At 44.8% G+C, this 11,304-nt stretch overlaps 1 protein-coding gene across 3 annotated transcripts in view; it reads right to left on the reverse strand.

Moving 5' to 3' along the window:
- Window positions 1–1,923, reverse strand: part of TRPV3 (transient receptor potential cation channel subfamily V member 3) — a 19,241-nt gene extending 17,318 nt beyond the window's left edge. For all 3 annotated transcript variants that reach the window (XM_017731004.1, XM_008631109.2, XM_017731003.1), the window contains exon 1: window positions 1,664–1,923. The gene's annotated coding sequence lies outside the window, so the exon portion shown is untranslated. The remainder of the gene's footprint in view (window positions 1–1,663) is intronic.
- Window positions 1,924–11,304: the final 9,381 nt, after the last annotated feature.

The following is an 11,304-nucleotide window of genomic DNA, read 5'->3' on the forward strand; positions in this document are numbered from 1 at the left end:
TGCTGAACCATCAGTGATGTAAGGAAGCAATTTGGGAAGGAAAAAGAGAACAGATTTCCTTAAGTATAGAGGCACTACGCTTTCAAAAGCAGAGATGTGACTGTATCCCAGCCAAAAAGTCTATTTAAAATGAGATCTGAGTCTGCCCAAGTAAATAACTGCAGGCACCACAGCAGAAGTACCTTGTTACAGTGCTGAGGTAGCGTCTGTTTCATTTTTAATCACAATTAATTGTGTGCTGAGATGAAAACTAAGCTGGGCTTTCATCAGCAGCTTCCAGTGCACTATCATTTTCTGTAATCTATGACAGATAGAGAAAAACAGTGCAGCAGCCTGAAAAGTGTCAGATCTAAGTAGTGTAGCTTGTGTAACCTGATACAGAGTCTTGTCTTTGGCTGTAACTATTTTCTACTCCCATTATCTCGTTAATTGTCACTTACAGGCCACCAGAGAAGTGGCTTATTTAAAGTGGGCAGCAAGACAAAACCCCTGCATTGATTTACAGTATTAAGAATTACTTTGAAGGGGATCTGAGGACACCGAGGGCTTGGTATCTGACCTCCAGCGTGCTGGGGGTAAGAAAAGGGAATTTATCTGTAATGGTGAATGGAATTCTGCCGTTCCTACACATTATCACAGACTCACCTTCTGCTTATCTGAGAACAAGAAAAATCACATGTATCTGTATCTTTATATCTCAGTAACAGTTTATATGATATGGCTAAAGAGAGAATCCTACAAATCAGAAGAAACACTCAGCTGTGATGTTGTGGCACAAAGGTCTCCTCTTCCCTGGGGGCAGAGGATGAGAAGTGACTGCCAAGAGCTGTTTCATTCACAGGGGCCTCACAACAGACCATGACACTTTCCATCACCTACGACCTAATTCTTACTGGCCCATAAAAAATAAACCCCCTCCCTGAGGGCAAAGCTGATAAAACTTCATTCTGACTTTTCTGCACTATTTATGAGTCCTATCAGCAGAAAGTTACACTTGGTAGGAAGAGCTTCATCTTCCTGTGAGATATTTAAACTTTCGAGGGGCATTCATAAACATCAGGTGCCATCAAAAATGTTCTTGGTGAGAAATTTTTACTTTCCCATGAAGGTTTTTCCTAACAGAAATTTTTTAAAAACTCTGAAAAGCAATGTTTTTCCCTGAGGAAAAATGCTTTGAGATTATTTACCTGCCTACTTCTGAATTAAATAAAAAGAAGACCTTTCCTGAGTTGAAATAACTTATTCTACTAGTCTAGGGATTTGGCTTTCAGTGGTCACTACAGTAGCTGAAACTTTCAGTGGAAGATGAATATTTTAGGTTGGACTCAATCTCAAAGGTCTTTTCCAACCTAGTTGATTCTGTAAAGTTTAACTTGTATGATATTATGTTTTGGATCCCCTTGGCACAGGAATTAGGAAGTGCAACAGTGTTCCAGGCTGACAAATACAAATTAAATGAGGCCTATCCTTCCTCACTCCTGAATGCCCAGGAATCAGCGTGGCACAGCTCAGGAGAGTGATTTACAGAGTAGAAAAACAGAAAGAAGCACAACAGAAACACATTCTCTCTGTGAAGGATGGGTTTCATCTTTGTCTCTGGAAGATTTCCCTCTCTCCAGAAGCATCACACCCCAAACACCCCCAGAGCTCCCGGAGCACTCACCCTGCTCACGACACCTCCATGTCAGCATGGATGGATCTGGGCGGCGAAGATCAAAGCAGGGCCCCACTGACAACATCCAAAACTCATCTGCCAAAGGAGTAAAACCACATTCAGGCTCCAGACTATCCTAAAAACACAAAACCATCCTGCTCCAGGCATCCGGTGTGCTCAGCTGGGAAGCAGAGCCAGGGAAGCGCCGAGGAACCGCGGCCGTACGGGGTTTGCTCCATCTGAAATTAGGGAGCAGGGAGAAACTGGCCAGACAACAACTCTTGACTTCAGAGCTGCCAAAGTGGGATGACACACACACAATAATTACATGCTGGAGTGTTACTAAAGCTGAGTTGCTCACAGGTGTCTTCATGGCAGCACTGGAGTATCTCAAGCGATCACTGCTCTGCAGTTGACACGCTGTTTGCAAAGGAAAATGGTTATGCACCTGCATTTGGGTTGTAAATGACACCCTTTATGTCACACTCCATTTATTATACAGCATGGACCTACTCAGAAGGCAGAAAGCAGAAACGAGGACATGATCTAAGTGCTCCAACAAGCAAAAAGTTTTGCTGTTACTTTGAAAAATTACAAACTGCGTTAGAAAATCTTATTCTTTCACAGTGCTGTCAGTGACAACGTGGCAGGTGTGTTTAAATTTTCCCCTGCCTGTAAGAGTTTGAATGAATATGTCCCCACAGGGGCTGTGGGAACACAACCAGTTGGGTTTCACATCTTTGTGTCACTCTGTGCTGCACCAGTGACAGGGAATGGCTTTTCTACCTTTCTACTTTGGAGCTGTTGAGCAATGGTGAATGCAGAGGGACAAACCAGAGGAGTGACCAAAAGTTCCTCTGCTCTTTTTATAGTCTTTGCATTATCACCAGAAATAGGACGTGAAAAACTCGTATGTCTTTGCAGTCAGACCTGCAAGGTGTATTTACAGCTGCTGGTCTTGACTTAATCATCAGATGGGAGTTCAAGGGGAACTATGCAGGCAGCAAACCAGGAATCTTTTCTCAGACAAGGGGGGAAAAAAGAGTCAAGTTTGGGCGGGTTGTTTTGGTAGGAACTAGACTAAAAATTTGGAGGTAAAACCAAAATATCTTCAGATACCACAGCCTAGATCTAGACATTTTAATCCAAAGATTATGGCATTAAAATGCATCTACAAACTTAAGGTAAGCTCCTCCTGTTCATAAAGTATCTTTAAAAACAGGTCTGCTGGGTATTACATTTGCCTCAGATCTTGTGTGAAATGCCAGGAGCACTGCACAGTTCCTGGTAGTGAATCAGCTCCCCAGGAGCTGCGTGGGGAAAGGGGCTGTGCCTGGGCTGGTTGGATTTGGCACTGGGGATCCCTTTGGTTGGAGGTGCTGAGCACACATCCAGCTCTGCCTGACACAAATTCATTCTCTATTCCAAACCCTGTGCCAGGAAATGTTGTTCACATCTTGTGCCTAAGCTGAAATGTGACAACCCAGAGTCAGCTGCTTTGATGGTCTTTTACCTGCTGGTGTAAGAACCTGGAATAAGGACTGGATCCTGCCATTCCCTCCTTCCTGGGAGAGCACCAGCTTGGTTCTCAACACAAACAGAGAGGAACTGTTTAACTGAAGTCATTCTGAGGATGGAAACAGGCAAAGCCACGTGAAATCTGGGTGAAGGTGCATTTGAGGACTTGCTTTACCTCTGATCAACCACAGTAATAGAAATCCTTTTGCTAAGGAGAGAAAATGAGCTTGGCAGCGAGCAGGACTTTGAACTTGGAAAGCAGCTATATCTGAAAGCACCCAGATCTGTGTGGTTTAGCAGAATACAGGACCCAGCAGCAAGGTCTATTTATAATGTTGTTGTGGAAGTTATCCAGAGAAGAAAAACTGGGACAAGCTGCAGCAAGAGAGGCAGAGCCCTGCTCCCAACCTGCCCATGGCAAGGTGCAGGGACTGCAGGAGCTGCCAACAGCTCACACACAGCAGCTCCACTCCATCCTGCCTGCTCTGTGTTAACAGCTGCTCCTTGCACTGTGAGGGCAGCCTTGACTCCCTGAACCCCAGAGTGGCCTTTCCTCTGCAGCTCTCAGATTCAGGGAGCAGGAGCCCTGCCTGGTTTTGGCTGATCTCCCTGAAAACAGAATTTTGGGGTGCTGTGAGCCTGAGCTGAGCTGCTTGTGAGGACAGACTTAAGAGCCAGGAAACGAGAGGCAGAGCTGCAGTCAGTCACATCTGTGCAAACATTTTCTTACCATTTTAATCATTAACGTGCTCAGCCTTTATGTTCCCTGCTCCACCCCAATGTTTCTGACAAGGCCAGCATTTTTCAGGAGCCATGGAAGGTTTTGCAAGAGGCTCTGTCATGACCATGACCATTTTATAGAGTTTTACAGCAGTCACCAGCTGCTTCAGCTACTGAAAAGATGCCATAAGGGTCAAGAACATTAATAACACCTATCTCTTATTAAAAATTACTTGAAATTTTCAGCTTTGGACAGTCTGTGCAGCACAAATAAGCAGCAGAAGCCCTATGTGGCATTAGTTTGTTTTCCTAGCAAGCGTTAGACTCAGTAGAAAGCAAATGAGCAAGATGCAGGAAACCCCAGATGGGAGGGAATGAACATTTGGAGATCTGCCATCTGACATCAGCGAGTCAGAGCTGCATTTGCTCTTCTGCTCATACAGGACACCATCCCAGGCAAACTCCCATTAGAAGTTATTCAGATTTTATATTCAGTTCTGTGATTTTTCAGTACCCCAGCAGAGTCACTAAAGGGAAAAGCCATTATCTAAATGCATTTCCAACCTTGGGTAACAGCAAGAACAATTGTAAATTACTTATTGTCATCATTCCACTCCCCAAGCTCCTTAAAAATAATCCAAAATTTGAGAATTAAAACACTGGGCATACCAGTAGCAGCCCAGTTCCCCTGAGCATAGCATTTATTTGATTTACAGGAGTCTTCCATGATTTTTCACTGCACTCTCCTCACCCCTCCCCTTGGAGTTAAACTTGTCCTGGGCTCACCTCTGTGTGCTGCTACACAATGAGCTTTTCTCACCTCTCCAGGCAACTGAGTAGCACTTGCAAATATTTACATATTATGCTCATAAATTGCAAGATAAGAGGTTGCTTTATGCAGCTGAGCAACAGGAAAATAAATTAGCCTGCAAGTGTCTGACTATCACCTAGCAGGAGACAGCCTTGTGGGAAGTCATTCCAGGAAAATACTGGGATGTCACTTACCAGTTGGTGCAGTCTGGGCTGCAGGGACAAGTCAGCCTCGTTAGCAGTGCTCTGATGCACATTTGCATAGCACACATGCCTGGAGAGCTGATTCCCAAAGAGCCCTGCCATAAAAGAACAGCCCCACACACAAGAGGATGGAGAAGGATCACGAGAGGATGGAGAAGGGTTGCTGGAGCCTCCATCACAAGTATATTCCCTGCAACTGTGGCACTGAGCAGCTTATTCTTTTTGCTCCAGCAAAAATGATCCCAATTATTTCCTATTCCTCCAAACGACACTTTTTGGACCCAATTCAGGCAGCTCTCCAGCTCTGCCCTGAGAGTCCTGCTCAGCACAGTGAGGAGCTCCACTTGTGACACTCAGTCTGTCCCTGCTGTTGCCTTCCTTTCTACAGCAGGGAAAATGAACATTTTTACTCTGCATTTGAGCAGCACCCACCCCAGCAGTGCCCTTCTGCATCATAGCCAGGGCTCACATTAAGAGCTACAGAAAAGCAGATAAAAGCTTGATCCTCTGTTTCAGCTTCTACCTATTCCCCCCAGCCAAAAAAACCAAAGCTCTCTCCCTTCCTCCCTTTTTATACCCTCTTCCCACCTTATAGAGTGCTCACTTCCACCTGAATCTCCCTAATTCCCACATCCGTGGCCAATTCCCTGTGCAGGGATGGGCTCAGTAATGATTAAGTTTGAAATAAGTGCAGTAAAACTCCACTTCATGTAAGTGGCATCAATATTTGACTTCAGGACACAGTTATCCCTTCTCTTGGCAGAGTCACAGGGCCACCTAGGAATGAGATAATGACAAGCAATGGGAAGAATGGATTTGGGGTTTTTTTCCAGTGTCTTTTCCTGCCACTGTCAGTGTCCCCTGCCACTCCTGAGGGAAAAGCCAACAGCTCAAACCTCCAGAGTCCTTTGCCAGCCCCCACTGTGCAGATGTGCAGGTACAGATGTGCAGGGTGGTGGCTGCTTCTCTTGTCCCTGTCCTGGTGCATGTCCTGCTGCTGGTGCTGTGGGTCACAGGCTGGGCACAGGCAAGGGGGAGGCTCACAAGGCCATAAAACCTTTGGAGGGAAAAATAAAACCAGTTTTAAGACCAGGAGAGGGGTTTTCCTGCTATTGACTCTTGGTTCAGTGAGCCAGGAGGGAGCCAAGCCTCCTGTGTGACACATTTCAGCTCAGTGATGTCTCCCAAAGCACAGACCTCTCCTGGCTGCTGAGCCTCACATTCCCAACTAGGTCAGGGTTGCTCTGCAGCTGTTTCAGGCTGAGTTTGTGAATCTTCAGTTGTGGTGCAGAGTTTCTGGTAACGCTGAGCAGCGCTGGGGAATGAAGTAACATGAAAATGCCTCAAGGAATACACTGTGAGGAAAGCGTGGCCCCACCTAAATGCTACATTATTTTTGGCTCAAGTTAGTGCTGCCACTGTTTGACTCAAGTAGTTTTTGGAGGGTGAGCACCAAAACTGGGGAGGAACCTTCATGTTATAAGAATTTCAGGTTGAACCAATGGTCCAGTCATTTGGCTTTTAAAAGCATCAAACCTCCTTTTTTAGAATGGAAATATTTTATCTGTCTCATCCATCTAAATCTGGGGAATGGTTCATTTCCGTTCCCCCTCCAAAGATCTGTTTAGACCTGTAAAAAACATGAGGGGAACAAAAATTCCCACACTATCATGTCTTAAACTGAGAGCTAAACTTTGCATCAGCTGTAGCACCATATGAGATGCTCAGGAACAATAACAAAATTAAGTCCCTGCAGGTCCCTTCCAGTTTTTGTCAAGTTCCTTCTGGAAAATAAATGAAGCAGAATTGAAGGTGAACATCTACCTGTTGAAATGAACCCTCAGATGCTTTGGGTCCCCAAAAGAAGAGCCCTAAAACCTGCAGGCCCCTCGTTGCTACAGTCAGGAGGGCACTGGATAAATCTGCTTCCATAGGCTGGTGATTGAAACTTCCAGTGATTCCAAAGGGGAGTTCTTTGGGCAGACATGTGTTGTATGTGCCCCAGCATCTTTTCAGGATACCTTTTCCCTGCCTCAGTTTCAACCATTATTCTAATTAAGACCTCTTTTATTATGCAAATCATCTCCTCTCTGTCAACACTTCAATTTTCAGTTATTTGGTGCTTATTTCAAAACCAGCTGTTTCTACCTGTCCTTGCAAATCATCCTTGTGCAAACCTTACCTATTTCCAGCCCTAAACTCCTGTATCTGGTAAGGAGGGATGTTGTGTTCCTTGTGTGTTCCTCTTTGCCCATTAAACACTCCAGGCTTTCCCACTCTGACTAACAGGAACTGAGGCTCCCTTTTCCCTGGGTGGCTCATTATCCGCATTCTCCTTTGGAGTAAGAGGAACTGCCTGGGCTAAACCTCCTCTGTCAGCTTGGAAAGAAGTGCCTTTGACTTGGTGACATGGCTGGAAACTGCTCTTTCTGGCCCAGTGAGTTGGACACTTCCTTCAGTTCCTGTAACTGGGAGCTGCTCCTGCTGCCTGACACAGCAATTCCACTTTTCATACCATCACCCAGGTGACTAAAATGTTGATTTTAGAGGCTGATTATAGCAATGACTAAGGAACGCAGCTCTGAGTGATGATGGAGCCTGAAAAACTTCAGTGATCCTGTGAATGTCAGCGTCTCCTCGTGCCCACTCATGCCCTGAACACGGAAACAGGGAATGTTACTAATAGAGATGGAGCTCATCCACAGCATCACAAACACAGCAGGAAAAGTCCAGTGAGCTCAGCTGGTTGATTTCTTCTCCTTCCCAGAGAAATAAGTGCTCCCCACCATGTATTTTGAAGATTAACATCTGCTGTAGGAGAAACTGGGTGAATATTTCCTCTGTGGAAACTATTCCAGAGTGAGAAGCAATCCCAGCCTGCATGGTGTGGGTGATGGGAAGCACTGCAGAGCCCTAGAACCACATCAAGAAGACCCAGGCTGTCTGTGCTGCATCTGGCAGCATCAATTAAATCCTCTTCCTCCCAAGGCCTGGTAAATCCATGCCTGTGCCAAATGGAGCAGACCTGGAGACTTGTAAGAAGCATCTTGCACCTCAACAGGGTTCTCTCTAAGGCCTGCAAGCTGGTCTTAACATATCCAAGACACTGCCTGATCACCAGCTTGTCTGGGATTTTTAATGTCCGTGGGATTTTTTTGAGTTTGGAAGATTTACCACAGCAGTTTTTTCAAAATTGCTGTATAAAATTCCTATTGATGGGATTCTGAAAACTTCAGGCCTCAGAAGCTGAGTCCACTGGCTTTATCCCCTAAAGCTGTGGGGTTGGCAGGATCCCCCGTGTTTTGTAGCACAGCAGCACTTACTGGGCACACACCTTTGTGGGGTTTTGAGTACTGAGGCCTCCAGCAAACATCCTTGGGTGAGTCTGATAGCCGGGCCACAGAAGAGTGACAGAATGAGCTGGCGTTTGGCAAAGATAAATCTGATTCTGTGTAATTTGAGTGGGGGCAGCAAAGCAAGACAGTGGCATCAGAGGGAGAGGGGCTGTCCCGGGGCCAGGGGGACCAGCAGCAGCCCCACATATGGTGTGGGGGCCCTCTTGTGGGCCCTGCTCTGCTGCAGACCCCACTAAAAACCTGCCCATGAGCTGCTTCAGAAGGGATTAACATTCGTGTTTAATTAGGACAGGGGCTATTCAGAGCCCAAGGCAGCTGTGGCAGAGGGCACACATGAAGAACAAGCTGTGTGGCTCCAAGGTTTTCAGGCAGGATGTGTGTTTTTCTCAACTAATTCAGGAATGATTGGTGTTTGAAAGGCACAGCAGCTCAGTTTTCATGACTGACTCGACCACTTGCATCTCGGGTATGGCACTGCTGTAAATATTGAGATTGTGTTGTTGTTTTTCCACAGGTTCATGGGTCCCTTTTCAGCTCCCAGGGAAGTGCAGCCCAGCTCACCTCTTCCTGCTATCTCCATCCCACACACATTTGCAGTCATTGCTAATTACAGCTGGCACCCTCAGCTGGGAGGTGAGCACACCAACACCCTCCATTTCTCCTGCTCCAGTTCCACTGCGGTTATTGGGAGCTGGGGGTTATAAATATATATTTATATACAGTTGTCCAACCTGATCATCTCATATTAAGTGTACACACAAATTAATGTAATTAGTAACTGCGAGAGGACAGATTTTTACCACCTGCAAGCCTCAAAGAACAGCACAGGAGCCATGTGCTGTTTCTAACCCTGTTCAGTGTGAAATAATTACACAAACTTCAAACTGAAAGACTTTTTCAAGACCTGCAAAATATGTCAAGGTGAGCAGAACCTCCACAAAACAACCCAGATAAAGAAAATTTATTGCAAGGCCATGCTCCTCCTCAGTGGAGGAGCCAGCAGTAGGAACAGAAAGGTGCTGATCCTGGCAGAGCTATTCCTAAAGGACAAATACTTCCTGAATTGGAGTCATTGCCAAGCTGAACTTCCCCATCTGTGGGAAATAAATCTGTGCCCATTGCAGGAACTGAAGTGATGACAGAGCTGGAAATTCTGAGAGGTTGGTAATAACTCCCTCTAGAAAAGTGGGATAATTTTGTTTGCTTCCCAGAGAAGATTAAGGGATTTTAGAAATACAACCAAAAACCTCACCAGCACCACCCTATCCCACAAACAGAGGGCATTTACATTCTTAACCACAGCATCATTCTGATGGAGGTTTTCAGCCTGAATTTCAGCATTTCTGGTTTTAAGAAGTCCTCTGCAGTCTTTGTGATCTCGTTGGAGCAGGAAGGGACAGGAAGGCAGAGGGGCAGAATGTGTTCAGGTTACCCAGGGCAGTGATCAACCCTTCTGGACAGGCTCTTGATGTAAATCAGGGTGGACTTTAAGCAATGGATTAAGTCTCTGCCCAGACTGATAATTATGAAAAATGGATTCCACCCAGGGAAAACAGAAAATTCATGAATGCTATATCGCAATCCTGGTATCCTTCCAACCATAAATTTGCCCTGGCACACAAAGCATGGAGACAACCAACTGTGTTTTTCTGGTCAGCCCCTTTCAATGTTTATTCTTAGTAGTTTAAGTAATAAATTATTTCACTGCCTCAGCTTGTCTGGCCTACTCAGCTGTGCTTGTTTTACATGTGGATTATCTCTTGCCACGTTCAGTGTGGAGCATAATGAAGCCTTGAGTGGAATCTAGAGACTGCTACCATGGGTTTAGAGATAATAAGCTGAACACACCTACTTTAAACATCTTCTATGGTTTCCTTGTCCACCAGAGACATTAAATTCCAATTATTTCCAGTTCAAATTCTGACTTTTTCAAGCAATTCTTTGAAATCCTTGGTCAGTTTTCTCTGGTTATACCCTACAAACTCTGTGAAAATAAAATTACATTTGTCCTGAGTGATGTTAAGCAAAGAAACAAGAATTATTAGTCCTCTAGATGGTGCTACTATTTCAAATAAAGCAGCTGGATGTTTGAAGATTTCCTTGAAATATATTCTGTAGTGCCCCATGAGAAAGGACCACAGTGAGAAATCCTGACTCCAGTAAAAGAAGTGATGTCACAGAAGCCAAAATTTCATCTCACAGGGCAGTCTGCATGGAAACACAGTGACTGCTTCTCTTTAAAAGCAGTGTTCCAGTATTTCAGTAAAAGCAGCAAAATCACAGAATTTATTGCTGAAAGTTATCTGCACTTCAGGTGCAGCCCCAGGAAGAGCAGAAGGCCCTGGTTACACACCTTGGTGACTCAGGGATAGTTGTGTGTGCACTCTGAGGGGGGTGTTAAAGGCTGTTAACTCCAAGTGCTTTAGGGATACAAGGAAAGGAAATAAAACCATTTACCTTTTCTTGCCCAGCACAGCTGCACAGGTCCAGCACTGAAATATGGGGCCAGCTGTCTGTAAGACAAATTTTCTTGTCCTTAGTTCCTCTGGGCCCAGTCACTTTTCAAGAAGATGCCAAAGTTCCTCCTATTCTTTCCTCTCTTTCCAAGGCTCCCATCTGTATTTTCAGAACAGCTGCCTGTTTTCTCTCTCAGGTATTTCTCCTGACTCTCTTTGTAAATCCAGCCAGAAGGATTTTCAGCACCAGATTTTTTCCCTGTTGCTGTCAAAGTCAAGAACAAAAACTTTCTAATTTCAAGATTATTATTGCTGTACATTGTTATACATCTGACCTTTGAAATATATATTCTCTATAACCACAATCTCTTACTTTGTGCAAAGTTCATCTGTTATCTAAATAAATGTCATATTTGGGATCTTGTTAAGCTTTTAGCTTCAGTAAAATAACTGTGAATTTCTGGAGTTTACTCAGACAGCGTAAGAGAAACATTTATTTCATTGATTTTGACTATCCAACCTTTAAAATTTCGCAGAGTGTGTTTGTTCTTGTGTTATGAGAAAGTGATTTTGTATCCTTTCCCTG

This window comes from Corvus brachyrhynchos, unplaced genomic scaffold, assembly GCF_000691975.1.
Source record: "Corvus brachyrhynchos isolate BGI_N302 unplaced genomic scaffold, ASM69197v1 scaffold283, whole genome shotgun sequence".
In the NCBI taxonomy this organism is placed as follows: Eukaryota; Metazoa; Chordata; class Aves; order Passeriformes; family Corvidae; genus Corvus; species Corvus brachyrhynchos.